The sequence below is a fragment of the Carcharodon carcharias genome, chromosome 18, assembly GCF_017639515.1.
Source record: "Carcharodon carcharias isolate sCarCar2 chromosome 18, sCarCar2.pri, whole genome shotgun sequence".
Classification (NCBI taxonomy): domain Eukaryota; kingdom Metazoa; phylum Chordata; class Chondrichthyes; order Lamniformes; family Lamnidae; genus Carcharodon; species Carcharodon carcharias.
Window position 1 is genome coordinate 101,452,868 of NC_054484.1, and position 15,953 is coordinate 101,468,820.

At 43.6% G+C, this 15,953-nt stretch overlaps 1 long non-coding RNA gene across 1 annotated transcript in view; it reads right to left on the bottom strand.

Moving 5' to 3' along the window:
* The window catches only part of LOC121290612, a 30,517-nt gene that overhangs the window by 13,234 nt on the left and 1,330 nt on the right, over nt 1-15,953 (bottom strand). Inside the window, exon 2 of the long non-coding RNA XR_005945851.1 lies at nt 15,683-15,730. This is a non-coding gene — a long non-coding RNA (uncharacterized LOC121290612). The remainder of the gene's footprint in view (nt 1-15,682; nt 15,731-15,953) is intronic.

The following is a 15,953-nucleotide window of genomic DNA, read 5'->3' on the forward strand; positions in this document are numbered from 1 at the left end:
AATGTTTTTTTTATTCATTCATGGGATGTGGGTGTCACTGGCAGGGCCAGCATTTATTGCCAATCCCTAATTGCCCTTCAGAAGATGATGGTGAGCTGCCTTCTTGAACCATTGGAGTCCATGTGGTGTAAGTGCACCCACAGTGCTGTTAGGGAGGGAGTTCCAAGATTGTGACCCAGTGACAGTGAAGGAATGGTGATATATTTCCAAGTCAGGGTGGTGAGTGGCTTGGAGGGGAGCTTCCAGGTGGTGGTGTTTGTATGTGTCTGCTGCCCTTGTCCTTCTAGATGGTAGCAGTCATGGGTTTGGAAGGTGTTGTCTAATTGGTGAGTTCCTGCAGTGCATCTTGTAGATGGTACATACTGATGCTACTGTGCAACAGTGATGGGGAGAGTAAATGTTTCTGGATGTGATGTCAATGAAGCAGGCAGCTTTGTCCTGGATGATGTCCAGCTTCAAGTGTTGTTGGAGCTGCACTCATCCAGACAAGTGGAGAATATTCCATCACACTCCTGACTTGTGCCTTGGAGGTGGTAGAAAGGCTTTGGGGAGTCAGGAGGTGAGTGACTCACTGCAGGATTCCTAGCCTCTGACCTGCTCTTGTAGCCACGGTGTTTATATGGCTAGTCCAGTTCAGTTTCTGGTTAATGGTAACCCTCAGGATGTTGTTGGTGTGGGATTCAGCAATGGTAATGCCATTGAATGCCAAGGGGCATTGGTTAGATTTTCTCTTGTTGGAGATGGTCAATGCCTGGCACTTGTGTGGCTTGAATGTTACTTGCCAATTTTCAGCCCAAGCCCAGACATTGTCCAGGTCTTGCTTCAGTACCTGAGGAGTCATGAATGCTGCTGAACATTGTGCAATTACCAGCGAATATCCCCAAGTCTGACCTTATGATGGAAGAAAGGTCATTGATGAAGTTGCTGAAGATGGTTGGGCCTAGGACACTTCCTTGAGGAACCTCTGCAGTGATGTCCTGGAACTGAGATAATTGACCTCCAACAACCACAGCCATCTTTCTTTATGCTAGATACAACTGCAACCAGCAGAGAGTTTTCCTCCTGATTACCATTGACTCCAATTTTGCTAGGGCTCCTTGCTGCCACAATGGGTCAAATGCTGCCTTGATGTCAATGGCAGTCACTCTCACCTCATCAAGTTCAGCTCTTTTGTCCATGTTTGAACCATGGCTGTAATGAGGTCAGGAGCTGAGTGGCCCTGGCGGAACCCAAACTGGGTATCAGTGAGCAGGTTATTGCTAAGCAAGTGCTGCTTGATAGCACTGTTGATGATCCCTTCCATCAGTTTACTGCTGAATGAGAGTAGACTGATAGGATGGTAATTGCTGGGTTGGATTTGTCCTGCTTTTTGTGTTCAGGACATACCTGGACAATTTTCCACTTAGCCAAGTTGATGCCAGTATTGTAGCCATACTGGAGCAGCTTCAGTACTTTGCCAAAATGTTGTCGGGGGCTATAGCCTTTACAGTATTCAGTGCCTTCAGCCGTTTCTTGATATCATGTGGAGTGAATCGAATTGGCTGAAGATTGGCTTCTGTGATGCTGAGATGGTTTATCTACTCCCCTTCTGGCTGAAGATTGTTGTGAATACTTCAGCCTTCTATTTTGCACTGATGTGTTGGGCTTCCCCATCATTGAGGATGGGGATATTTGTGGAGCCTCTTCCTCCAGTGAGTTGTTTAATTGTTCACTATTCACGCTCAGATGTGGCAGGACCGCAGAGTTTAGCTCTAATCCGTTGGTTGTAGAATCGCTTAGCTCTTATCACTTGCTGCTTACTCTTTGACATGCATGTGGTCCTGCATTGTAGCTTGGTGTCCGAGATGCTGAGTGTTCTCTTTATATGCCTAAACAAAAACAGAATTACCTGGAAAAACTCAGGTCTGAGCATCAGCGGAGAAGAAAAGAGTTGACGTTTCGAGTCCTCATGACCCTTCGACAGAACTTGAGTTCGAGTCCAAGAAAGAGTTGAAATCAAAACCAGCTTATATTTCAACTCTTTCTTGGACTCAAACTCAAGTTCTGTCGAAGGGTCATGAGGACTCGAAACGTCAACTCTTTTCTCCGCCGATGCTGCCAGACCTGCTGAGTTTTTCCAGGTAATTATGTTTTTGTTTTGAATTTCTAGCATCCGCAGTTTTTTTGTTTTTATCTCTTTATATACCTAATACCCTTAGCAGTGGGATACAACTATTATCATCTCTAAGAGAGTGGGCATGTAGAAAATATGGTGTATTGAGCTCAGAAGTTTTATTTACATCAAAACTGTTTCTTACAAAATATGGCACAATAAAACTCAGAACCCTGCCCACAGTTCAGGACAAGTGAGAAATAAAAATCGATCCAGCCTGATGGGCATTCAGAATGAGACAACAGTTGAGAATAGTGACGCACAAAAATAAACAGATTTAAGGACAAAGGAGATTATTTGAATATGTAAGAGCAAATATATTGTTAGAAATATCTACCCTAAAAATAATTTTTGCCCCCAAAAAGAGCCTAATGAGAGGCAGCAACCAGTGCTGTGATTTGATTATCTACACCATTGCTTCTGGAAGTATTGGGACTTTTAGCTTTTAATGGATTAGCACTGCCATCTACTATTGACCTAAGGTACTACATTGGAAGTTCCAGAAAGCACAAGTGTGAGCAGCATGTCCGTTTCAGCTGATCTGAAGAGCTGTTGAACTGGGGATAGATATGAGACTTGTACATGGCAACCGTCAGTTTCTAAAGGTAGCTGTTAAGTGTTTTGATTTATGTCAGCATTTCGCAAGGAAAAATCTTTGGTCCTGATATTAATCTGAAGATGGGGACACAACATGAATGTGTTGTTAGATGATGAACCCACAGGATTGCACAACTTGTTAACTGTGGTTCATTTTAATGACTAATTGTTTAAATAAAGCTTCCCAATTCTTCAATGGAAAGCTGCATCTGGTATGCAATGCGTCTAGTATGCAACCCATCCACGTGACAATTTCCTGTCAACTATCTATAGAAATGATCCATTTCTGTAAGGGAGGGTGTGGGAAAGGACATGCAGAATGGTTGATTATTGGAAGAATTGACCTTTTAACCCCATGTCTCCTATAAATAATTCCCCTTAATGATGACTTCACATCAACTAGTATGGTCAAGTACTTTGTGTGCACATTGCAATCTTTTAAGTACCACTGCTAAATGTCTACCCTTAGTACCTTCTTCCCAAGTCTTCACATGGAAAACATCAGCTTTTGCCCACAATGGTCAAAGACTCCTTGGAGGACATCATCAGTCCCAAGAATGCATCATCTCATACACCACATACATTGCTGGCAACAGCACAGATATTAGCACATTAGAGATATTGCTCAGCAGTGTAGTAGTACTTGGTGAGTCTCTCTACAATGAGCAGGGGCAGCCAAGAAAAGCTGTATACACCATTTACTCCAGGGATCTTGAGCCACGAGGGCTGGCAATAAAAAGGAGAATGCTAAAGGTACAATTGTGTGAGGTACTGATACTCCTGCAAGGTACTCTGTCCATTATGAGTTGTTCCCTTCCACCATACGTGGGGGTGATGTCATAGGGGTTTTAAATTCTGCAATGCACTGCAAAATGTGTGGTCACCTCCATGGAAATTGTAGCCAAGCGTACTCAACACTAGTTCACTTATCAGCTGATATAGATGTCCTACAACTCATATAGTCTCTATGGAGACCATCTTGGACAAGTTGGTGCAGTGTAGATTGGGGCTTCCATTCCTCCAGTCTACTCTCTCGCAGAACAGCAGGATTAATGTGCTGCTGTCGTGGAGAGATTGTGGCTGAACAGACAGTACATGCAGACCTTTCTCAGGGTGCCTCCAAGTCTCATCCATTGTCACTCCACTGATCCAATATTTGACAGAGTGCTTCAAGTGCAGCCAGCTCTGACTTCACTGGCAGAAGTCCAGGAGGAACAACTGGTCCCCTCATGGGCATCTTCACCCAGAAGTTATCTGCCAACATCTTGGAAGAATAAAATACACAGCATCCTGACCCATCTCTGTTCAAGCTACCCAACTAGTATCTTGTAAAAGTGTTAGAAGTAAGAAATGTGTGGTCACTGAGGGTCAACACTTTGTGGCTTCAGTAATTGGCTTTATAAGGTTTGAGTGGCAGAACATTCTGCTATTCTTGTGTGTCCTATGATTTGAAGGCAATTTGTCTTTTTTAAATGGCATAGGTGTGGAAGTTGGAGGAATATTTTCAAGGTGACAACTTAAAGGATGTTAAGGCCATGGGGTAAGGATTAAATGACACTACAAGGGCGTGTGGTCACATAAGTGTGGCTGAGGTTACAGATGTCTAAATGAAGCATCGTGCTATGAGGGCAGCATAATGATTCACATGCCGTGTCTTCAGTCCACCATCTATCTCTTCACCATTCTCTTCCTCATCAGATGGTAAGTCCTGAAAGCCTTCCTCCTCTGGAATGTCCAGTCCTCTTTGCTGAATGATGTTATGCGGTACATAGCATATCACAACTGTTCTGTAAACTTGGGCTGAACAGTATTGCAGGGAGCCTCCAGAGCTGTCAAGACAACCAAACTTTTAACTAGAGCCACCCAATGGCCGCCTCAATGACGTCTTCTGTTTGCTTTTGTACCAAGCCTGCTGTGGGTTGCTGAAGGGTCTGCAGAGGTGTCATGAGTGTAGATGGTACAGGAAGGATAACGGAATGGAAGACAATGTGTTACATAAGGATAAAGGGCATGTCCAGATTCTTCATGAGACGTAAAAGGGCCTATCCCTTGTATCCATTAAAATCCTTTTAATACTGATGAACTCTCCCTCTTCAACTTGTCTGCATTTTTGACACAATTGACCACATCATCTCTTCTGTCTTCAAGCTGGGGGACTACCCATGCATTGTTCCATTCTATCCAGACTTAGCTGTGGAATCACCTGCAAAAGCTTCTATTCCTGCTCCCAGACTGCTGGCTCACGATGCTCCTTGATGGCACCATCCAAAATCCCAGTTCTACCTCACTGCCGCCTCTGTCGAACCCTCCACTGCCTCTGATTCATCACGCCACTTGTTGAACATCCAGTAAAGATGAGTAGAAATTCCTTCCAACTAAATATTGGAAGAGCAAAGTCATTGTCTTTGATCCCTGTCACAAACTTCATTCCCTAGCCACTGACCTCATCCTTCTCCCTGGCCATTGTTTGACACTGAACCAGACCATTTGTACTATTGGTGCTCTATCTGACCCTGTGAGCTACCAACATTACATTGCTCCATCACAAAGACCAACTACTAACACCTTCATTAATACATCATATCTGACCCCAAAATATTCCAGCCACATATTTGTGCCATCAATAAGACTATTTCCATCTCTGTAGATCACTTGACTCCACCCTTGCCTCAGCTTATCTGCTCCTGAAATTCTTGCCATTTCTCTAGACCTGACTATTCAAATGCACTCCTGACTGGTCTTCCTTATAAACTTAAGATCATCCAAAACTCTGCTGCCCATATCCTAACTCAAACCAAGTCCCATTCACCTATCGCCTGTGTGCAATGGGTCCCGGACCAACAATGCCGCGATTTTAACGTTCTTAGCCTTGTTTTCAAATCTCTTCATGGCATTGCCCATCCTATCTCTTAATTCTTTCAGCCCTAAAAACCTCCGAGATAGCCACGCTCCGCTAATTCTGGCCTCTTGCACAGCCCAGCATTTAGTTGCAACATCAATGGCAGCTCTGGCTTCAGCTGCCGAGACCCTAAGCTCTAGAATTCTATCCCAAAACCTCTGTCTCTAAATGTTTCCTTTAATATGCTCCTTAAACGTTCCTGAACAAGTTTTTGGTCACCTGTCCTAATATGTGCTAACTTTTGTTTGACAACACTTCGGTCAAATGCCTTAGGTATTTTTACTACAGCAAAGGAGTAATATAAATCCAACTGTTGGTCCAAAGATGAAACATGGTGGGATATTAGGCAGCATGGTAGCTCCCTGGGTATCGGGCAATAGCTTCATGGATCTCTTATATAGTTGCAGATTAACTGAACATTAATTGAGTGGAAATCCTTGTGGCTAGCAGAGGCTGGTTGTGGAATGCCCTGAAACCCATGTGCATGTCCAATCTATGGCACCCTGCAGTTGTGGAAAGCCATCCAGACCTGCAAACATCGACTCTCTCCATCTGATTGTTGTCATTGGTTTGGAAGTTGATATAACGACTCGCCCCTACGTAACAAACTCAGATTCTTACCTTGAGTTTGAAGTTGCAGTTCGAGAAGTACAGTTCCCAGCGGGCCTTGGGACTTCTGTGCATGTGCTGGCCATGAAATGACCGCACATGTGAAGTTAGTTCTTTTATTTAAAACAATCTTCGGGCCTTCTGCACGTGTGCAGTTAGTGCTTTTCCGTTCTTCAGGCCAGGAAACAGCTTTTTGCACAGCACAGTTAGTGGTTTTACCTTCAGGCCAACAACTGGCCCTGCGCACATGTGCAGAAGAAAAAGAAGAAAATAAGTGAAACTAGAGGTGAAGTGACCTGAACAAAAGCACCATTCGAGAGAAGGTATCCCAGGGAGTAGGGCACGGGAGAGGGACTGGGAAAAGGACCTAACCCAAGAAGAAGGTCCCAAACCAGGGAGTGGGATAGAGGTCCCAGAAGACAGTCCCAAGCAGGGACAAAAATCCCATTGAGTCAAGAAAAATGACAGGAGCAGGGAAAAAGGCTCCAAGTTAAAGAAAGAGCTGCAGGGGGCAGGCTTGAAGCAAAGTGGGCTTGAGAAAAGCCCTGAAGATCCAAGAGGACAGCCGAAGATTAGTGACTCTGTACTGCGGGGCGTAAGGACAAAGGTATCCTTTAGCAGTGGTGGTGTTCTCCTTGGCATGGCCAAAGATTTGAAAGTGTGCTTGGAAGGTGAAGCTTGAGTGTACTTGGAGATCCAGAGGAAAGGAATCTCAGAAGGTGAGATTGAAACCCTAGAGATGGATTCATGTTGAAGCTGTCAGAGTGGGAGCAACTTTTGAAGAAAATTCCAAGGGCAAGTTCTTCAAATGTGGAGATCGGAAACCTCATAAGAAAAACAGAGTTTCCGTGAGACCATTTGGCTCATTGTGTGACAAGCATTTTGGGTGGGCTGTTGAGAAATAGAATCTGCTTTGGTTGTCATTTACCTGGAGTGTGGTGTGTTTGAACACAGTTCGCCAGTTGGTTCATATGTACCGCATACTTACCCTGAATGTTAGGGTATAAGATAGATATGGTAAATTGTTTTATCTTTCTGAATTTGTATGTGTCTGTAAAGATAAAGATGGGGTGAAGGAATGGTGAATACTTGAATAAATGTCTTGTGTTTGTATTGAGATCTTTCCTACCTTTATTGGCTGGTATAATATAGTTCATTTTTCTTGTTTAATAAATGTTTTATTCCTTGTGTTAAACGCTCACCATCAGACTCCTATGAATTTGTTCAGTAACTTTACTTCACAGTTTTGAAAAAAAAAAATAAAGGTTAGGATCCATCAAGCCAGGTTTCACTCAGAGATCTGACTTGTCCAGTATTAATATCAGCTGGGATCATAATACTTGAATCTAATGCATTGGTCATTGGCCTGGATACGCTTATGGGTGACTGACTGTGACAACCTTGATATATCCCCTGTGGTTTTTGGAAGGATCCAGGAAATATAAAAGTTGAGGCTCATGGTCACTGCCAGTGCCACCAGCATAGCACAGGCGCTAGGTCTAGCAGACAGGTGTCTTCCTCAAGGAGGCTGCAGAGGTCTGCAACCACCAGCACTGACAGTCGGAGTCTTCTTCAGCACTGCTCCTCAGAAGGATCAAGGAAACCGAGTCTTTGTCTGTACACCCTCTGAGGTTTATTAAGGCCTTCTGAGCACATACCCTTTCTGTTGCTGCCTGCCTTTTCTGCTGCTCACCAGCAACTCCTTCCTTTTTACGCCTTTGCTGCTGGGGTGGCTCTTCCTCATCTCCCTCTTCACTCTAATAGTGTGTGTCTGGAGCAGTACCCAGGATCAAATTTCTATTTTTCCCACAGAGTATCGAAACAATAATCCACAATAATAGTCCACAATAAATTGAGATAGCACCTGTGAGTGCAGCAGCTTTATGTAGATCAGAACTTTTGTTGCACCCCACTGACAAGTTGCCATGATTACGCCAGTGTTCTCCAGGAGATCTTCCTGACTGGTTTGAAAACCTTGTTGCACAAGTTCAAATAGCATCAAGGTCCCAACTGCATCACAGGACCCAGAGTTAAATGTATTCATGAGCCTCCCACCTCTCCACAGCAGGGACTTGTCAGTTTAAGAAGGAAGCCGAGTTGAGTTAAGTTTACTGCTGACAATTGTGGTAAACTATGCTCCTACTGAGCAGCACTAGTGCCTACTCCCAGAGGGTGGCATTTGTGGGGGTTTGGGAGCAGTAAGTTTTTATGTTATGGTTCCCTCTCCTTCAAATCTGCCGTCATCAGCCTCTCTTCAATAAAACTACTGATGACCCCTCCCTCTTTGCAAGCTACTGTCCTAACTTCAACCTCCCCTTCCTCTTGAAAGTGAACATGTTTTCACCTCCCAAATCCATGCCTATCTTTCCTGCACTTCCCTCCAAACAGGTTTCCAAACCCACCACAGTACTGAAAGGTTCCTCATCAAAGTCACAAATTACATCCTTTGTGACTGTGGCTATGATAAACGACAACTTCTCTCCTTTCTTGACCCATCTGCAGTATTAAACACAGTTCACCACACCATCTCCTCCAATGCCTCTCTCCTCTGTTATCCAGGGGTAAAACAGCCCTTTTTTATTTATTCATGGGATGTAGGCATCACTGGCTGAGCCAGCATTTGTTGCTCATCCCTAATTACCCTTGAACTGAGTGGCTTGCTGGGCCATTTCAGAGGATATTTAAGAGTCAACCACATTGCTGCGGGTCGAGTCACATGTAGGGACAGCAGATTTCCTTCCCTCAAAGGCACTAGTGAACCAAATCGGTTTTTCTGACAATGTCTTTTTTTAAATGGTCATCATTAGACTTTTAATTCCAGATTTTTATTGGATTCAAATTCCTCCATCTGTCATGATGAGATTCAAATCCAGGTCCCCAGAGCATTACCCTGGGAAACTAGATTACCAGCACAGCAACAATACCACTATGCCACTGCCTCCATTATTATCTATCCATCATAGCTAGAGAACCATATGCAAAAGTTTCTCTTCACACTCCTACACCATTACCTCTGGAGTTCCACAAGGATCTATCCTTGGGTCCCCCCTAGTTATCATCTACATTCTGCCAGTCAGCAATATTATCCGAAAGGCCCTTTGAGCCTGCTCCACCACTCAATAAGATCATGGCAGATCTTCTACTTCAGTTCCACCTTCCCACACTATCCCCCTATCACTCGATTCCCTTAATATCCCAGAATTTATTAGTGTTGAATATAACTCAACAACTGAGCATCCACAACTTTCTGGGGGTACAGAATTTCAAATATTCACAATGAGTGAAGAAATTTGTCCTCATCTCAGTCTTAAATGGTGAACCCTTTATTCCAAGGCTATGCCCCCTATCTGTAGAGTCCCAAGCCAGAGGAAACATCCCCTCAGCATCTACCTTTTCAAGGCCATTGTCAATTGTTGTAAAAACCTATCTGGTTCACTAGTGTCCTTTTGGAAAGGATATCTGTCATCCTTACCTCGTCTGGCCTACACGTGACTCCAGACCCACAGCAATGTGGTTGACTCTTAAATGCCCTCTGAAATGGCCTAGCAAGCCATTCAGTTGTATCAAAATCGTTACTAAGGCTTAAAAAAGGACTGAAACAGGACGGACGCTTGGCATCAACTCAGGCATTGGAAACGACAATGGCAAACTCAGCCCTGTCGATCCTGCAAAGTCCTCCTTACTAACATCTAGTGCCAAAATTGGGAGAGCTGCCTCACAGACTAGTCAAGCAACAGCCTGACATAGTCACCCTCAAGGAATCATATCTTACCTGATAATTTCTCAAACACCACCATCACCATCCCCAAGAATGTCCTGTCCCACACTGGCAGGACATACCCAGCAGAGGCAGTGGCACACTGTAATACAATGGGGAGGGAGTTGCCCTGGGAGTCCTCAACATCGACTCCGAAACGCATGAAGTCTCATGGCATCAGGTCAAACATGGGCAAGGAAACCTCCTGCTGATTACCACCTACCACCCTCCCACCTCAGCTGATGAATCAGTGCTCCTCCATGTTGAACACCACTTGGAGGAATCACTGAGGGTGGCAAGGGCATAGAGTGTACTCTGGGTGGTGGACTTCAATGTCCATCACCAAGAGTGGCTCCGTAGCATCACTACTAACCGAGCTGGCAAAGTCCTAGAGGACATAGCTGCTAGGCTGGGTCTGTGGTAGGTGGTGAGGGAACCAACAAGAGGGAAAAACATACTTGACATCATCCTCACCAACTTGCCTGCCGCAAATGCATCTGTCCATGACAGTATCAGTAGGAGTGACCACTGCATAGTCGTTGTGGAGACAAAGTCCCACCTTCACATTGAGGATACCCTCCATCGTATTATGTGGCACAGCTAAAAAGGATAGGTTTTGAACAGATCTTGCAACTCAAGACTGGGCCTCCATGAGGCGCTGTGGGACATCAGCAGCAGCAGAATTGTACTCGAATACAATCTGTAACCTCATGGCCCAGCATATCCCCCACTCTACCATTACCATCAAGCCAGGGGATCAACCCTGGTTCAATGAAGAGTGCAGGAAGGCATACCAAGAGCAGCACCAGGCATACCTAATAATGACGTGTCAATCTGGTGAAGCTATAACACAGGACTACTTGCGTGCCAAACAGCATAAGCAACAAGTGACTGACAGAACTAAGCTGGGTTTGAATCCCACCATGGCAGATGGTGAAATTTGAATTCAATAAAAAATCTGGAATTAAAAGTCTAATAATGACCATGAAACCATAGTCAACTGTCGTAAAAAAGAAAGCCCATTTGGTTCACTAATGTCCTTTAGGGAAGGAAATCTGCCATCCTTACCTGGTCTGGCCTACATGTGACTCCAGGCCCACAGCAATGTGGTTGATTCTTAGAATGCCCTCTGAATAAGGGCAATTAGGGATGGGCAATAAATGCTGGCCCAGCTAGCGACGCCCACATCCCATAAACTAATACGTTTTTAAAAAGCAATCCCACAACCAACGGGTCAGATCTAAGCTCTGCAGTCCTGCCACATCCAGTCATGAATGGTGGTGGACAATTAAACAACTCACTGGAGGAGGAGGCTCCACAAATATCCCCTTCCTCAATGACAGGGGAGCCCAGCACATCTGTGCAAAAGATAAGGCTGAAGCATTTGCTACAATCTTCAGCCAGAAGTGCCGAGTGGATGATCCATCTCGGCCTATTCCGGAGGTCCCAGCATCACAGATGTCAGTCTTCAGCCAATTCAATTCACTCCACGTGATGTCAAGAAACAGCTGAAGGTACTGGATACTGCAAAGGCTATTGGCCCTGACAATATTCCGGCAATAGTACTGAAGACTTGTGCTCTAGAACTTGCCACACTCCTAGCCAAGCTGTTCCAGTACAGCTACAACACTGGCATCTACCTGGCTACATGGAAAATTGCCCAGGTATGTCCTGTACACAAAAAGCAGGACAAATCCAACATGGCCAATTATCGCCCCATCAGTCTACTCTCGATCATCAGTAAAATAATTGAAGAGGTCATCAACAATGCTATCAAGCAACACTTGCTTAACAATAACCTGCTCACTGATGCCCAGTTTGGTATCCGCCAGGGCCACTCAGCTCCTGACCTCATTACAGCCTTGGTTCAAACATGACAAAAGAGCTGAACTCCCGAGGCGAGGTGAGAGTGACTGCCCTTGACATCAAGGCAGCATTTGACCCAGTGTGGCATCAAGGAGCCCTAGCAAAACTGAAGTCAATGGGAATCAGGGGGGAAACTCTCCACTGGTTAGAGTCATACTTAGCACAAAGGAAGATGGTTGTGGTTATTGGAGGTCAGTCATCTCAACTCAAGGGCATCACTGCAGGAGTTCCTCAGGGTAGTGTCCTAGGCCCAAACATCTTCAGCTGCTTCATCAATGAGCTTCCTTCCATCATAAGGTCAGAAATGGGGACGTTCGCTGATGATTGCACAATGTTCAGCACCATTTGCAACTCCTCAGATACTGAAATCAGTCCATGTCCAAATGCAGCAAGACCTGGACAATGTCCAGGCTTGGGCTGACAAGTGGCAAGTGACAAGTGACATTTGCGCCATACAAGTGTCAGGCAATGACCATCTCCAACAAGAAAGAATTTAACTGTCTCCCTTTGATTTTTCAATGGCATTACCATCAGAGTCCCCCACATCCTGGGGGTTATCATTTTCAGACACTGAACTGGACTAGCCATATAAATGCTGTGGCTACAACAGCAGGTCAGAGCCTAAGAATCCTGCGAGGAGTAACTCACCTCCTGACTCCCCAAGCTTGTCCACTGGCTACAAGGCACAAGTCAGGAGTGTGATGGAATACTCTCCACTTGACTGGATGAGTGCAGCTCCCACAACACTCAAGAAGCTTGACACCATCCAGGACAAAGCAGGCTGCTTGATTGGCACCACATCCACAAACATTCACTCCTTCCACCATCATCGCACAGTAGCAGCAGTGTGTACCATCTACAAGATGCACTGCAGCAATTCAACAAGACAACACCTTCCAAACCCACGGCCACTACCATCTGGAAGGAAAGGGCAGCAGATGCATGGAATGCCACCACTGGAAGTGACACACCATTCTGACTTGAAAATACATTGCCGTACCTTAATTGTCAAAATCCTGGAACTCCCTTCCTAACAGCACCATGGGTGTACCTACACCACATGGACTGCAGCTCACCACCACCTTCTTAAGAGCAACTAGGGAATGGCAATAAATGCTGGCCCAGCCAGCAAAGCCCACATCCCATAAATGAATTAATAAAAAATAACCCTTAAGAATTTCATATGTTCTATTGAGAACATCTCAGTCTTCTAAACTCCAGAGTATACAGGCCTAGTATACTCAATTTCTTCTCTTAAGACAAGCCCCTCATGCCAGGAATCATTCTAGTAAACCTATGCTGCGCTTGCTCTAAGGCAAATATATCTTTCCTTAGGTAAGGAGGTCAAAATTGGATAGAATATGCCACGTGTTTCCGCATGGATGCTGATGACATCCAACTCTATCTCACCACTACCTCTCTTAGCCAATAAATTGCCATAATACCAGTACTGGATGAGCAGAAATTTCCTTTAACTAAATATTGGAAGACCCAGACCATTTCCTTCAGTTCTTGCCACAAGCTCCATTACCTCTTCACTGACTTCATCACTCCCCCTAGTAATTGTCTGAAGTTGAACCAGACTGTTCACAACCATAGTTTCATATCTGACCCCAAGATGAGCTTCCAACTACATATTAACACCATCACTAAGACTGCCTCTTTCTACTCTGTTCACCTATCACTCCTGAACTCACTGCCCTACATTGTCCCCTGGTCAACAATGCTTTGATTTTAAAATTCTTATCCTTCATGGCCACACTCTCCCTATCTCTGTAAGCCTCACAACCCACTTGGACAAATGTGAATTAATTAAGGAAAGCCAGCATGGATTTGTTAAGAACAAATCATGTTTAACAAACTTAAGTTTTTTTCATGAGGTAACAGGGAGGATTGATGAGGGTAATGTGGTTGAATTGGTCCACGTGGACTTCCAAAAGGCATTTGACAAAGTACCACTCAACAGGCTTTTCACTAATGTTAGAGCCCATGGAATAAAAGGGACAGTAGCAACACAGATACAAAATTGGTAGAGTGATAGGAAACAGAGTAAGTGGTGAATGGTTGTTTTTCAGACTGTAGGAAGGTATATAGTGGGACTCCCAAGGAGTCAATGTTAGGCCCTCTGCTTTTCAGGATGTACATTAATGACCTAGATATGGATTTTGTAAGTAAGCTTAGATGGTGACTTTCAGCAAAACTTGACCAGTCTCAGACTAAACTTACTGAATGAGGTAACGGCCAAAGTTAAGCCATCATAGATGTAATGTGGTTTCCCAGCAGCAATGATCTTATCTATTGTTAAACTGACAACTTAGTTAGGCAAGCTGGCAACAGATAATTTTAGTAGTAGTAAACCTCAATTAAATTATAATTGAAGAATTTAAGCAATCAGTAGTTATTGTGAAAGGCTCTGCTATATCATTTGAATAAAACATAAAGCTTCTTTAACATGTTTTAAAATACATGACACCGCAATAGGAAGAAGACAATTTATGTAATAGAAAAGAACATCAGATTATAAACTAGCTTTCTGTAACCTTGAACAATAGTTTGAAACTGAAAGGATGTGTTGAGCAAAGACTGTTTCAAAAGAACATACATCTTGGACAAAAAGTATTGAGTTATTTTTAAGGGTGAAACTTTACGTTGGCAGGATTTTATGGTCCTGAAGTCAATCGAGTTTTGAGTGGCTCACCACATTTTACGGCTCCACCCCCACCATGACAGGTCAGTAAAAATCTGCCCTAATAAGTGCACCTAGGTTGAATTATAAGATAAGTCAACATAATTGTTAGCATATATACTATATCCATGGAGGGGGATGTTGTATGATATGTCTGTTTGCCACTGTAATGCCAATGTGCTCAGCAGTGCAAGGATTAATGTGGGACTGGAGAATAGAACGGCTCACAGTATGATGTATAGAGTCACATGGTAATAGACTCTGAAGGAACAGCCTAGAAACAATTCTCTGTAACCAGCCTGCATGGAGACAACAGCTCCATGCATGACCATACCTTGGATCTGTAAATAGTTACAGGTTAGCAATAAAGGGTTCATGTTTAAATATACAAACCTCAAGATCTCATCAGTGAGACATCTAAAAAACCCATTTTACAACATATATAATGTAAAATATATAAAATCCTTACTTTAAATCCCTACTTTAACACTAAAAAGCCTAAAGACAATTCCAGAAGGATATGCTATTAACATGAAGGAACAATTGATAAGTGATGGTACACTTAAGATGCCAAGATACTAACTCTCAAGATTCTTAAGATAAGATCTTTGTTCATAAAGTGATCAAAATTAGTGAATAAGGGACTACCGTCTTCCATAAAACTGTCCCCTTGGATCATGGTATTATCTTGAATTTATGACTGAGATTACCCTAACAATAGCCGGAACAATTCAATTAGTTAAAGTCTCATAGCCTGACATGACATGATATTCACTAAAAAAAATGTATGGCCTTAAGGACCCCAGGGACCTCTCCCCCCAACCCCCACAGGAGGAGGTCACGCTTTCAGGTCTCGATCACCCACCGGAAGTTGTAAAGTTGGAATGCCTGTTGGATTGGAGTATGCTTCAAGTTTTGGGTTATTTATTTAGAAATTTGTTAGTTCGAGAGAAGGTAACGAATTGATTTTGATTACGGAAGTGCGTTCTGAAATTGAAATTAAGAGGACTTATCTGTAAAAACACATGAACCCCACACATACAGGTTTAAGTAATTCTGTGGTATAACCCTCTACTAATTCATATTTCTCTTTAAATAAAACTTCTTTGAACTTACCATCTGAAGAGTCTTGTCTTACCCTGTGGATCTAAGACTCGTTGGAAACTGAAAAAGTTAAGACAAATTACTAAGTAGATTTGGTTAATTGGGTTTTATCCAAACTTCTACCCCAAATTCTTACAGTGTACAGGGCATAATTTCAAAATATGCAGGTGATCAAAATTTGGAAGCATTATGAATTGTGAGGATAACAAAAAAAACTTCAAAAGGACATAGTCTGGAGGAATGGGAGGACAAGTAGCAGAGGAAATTCAATTCAGAGAAACAT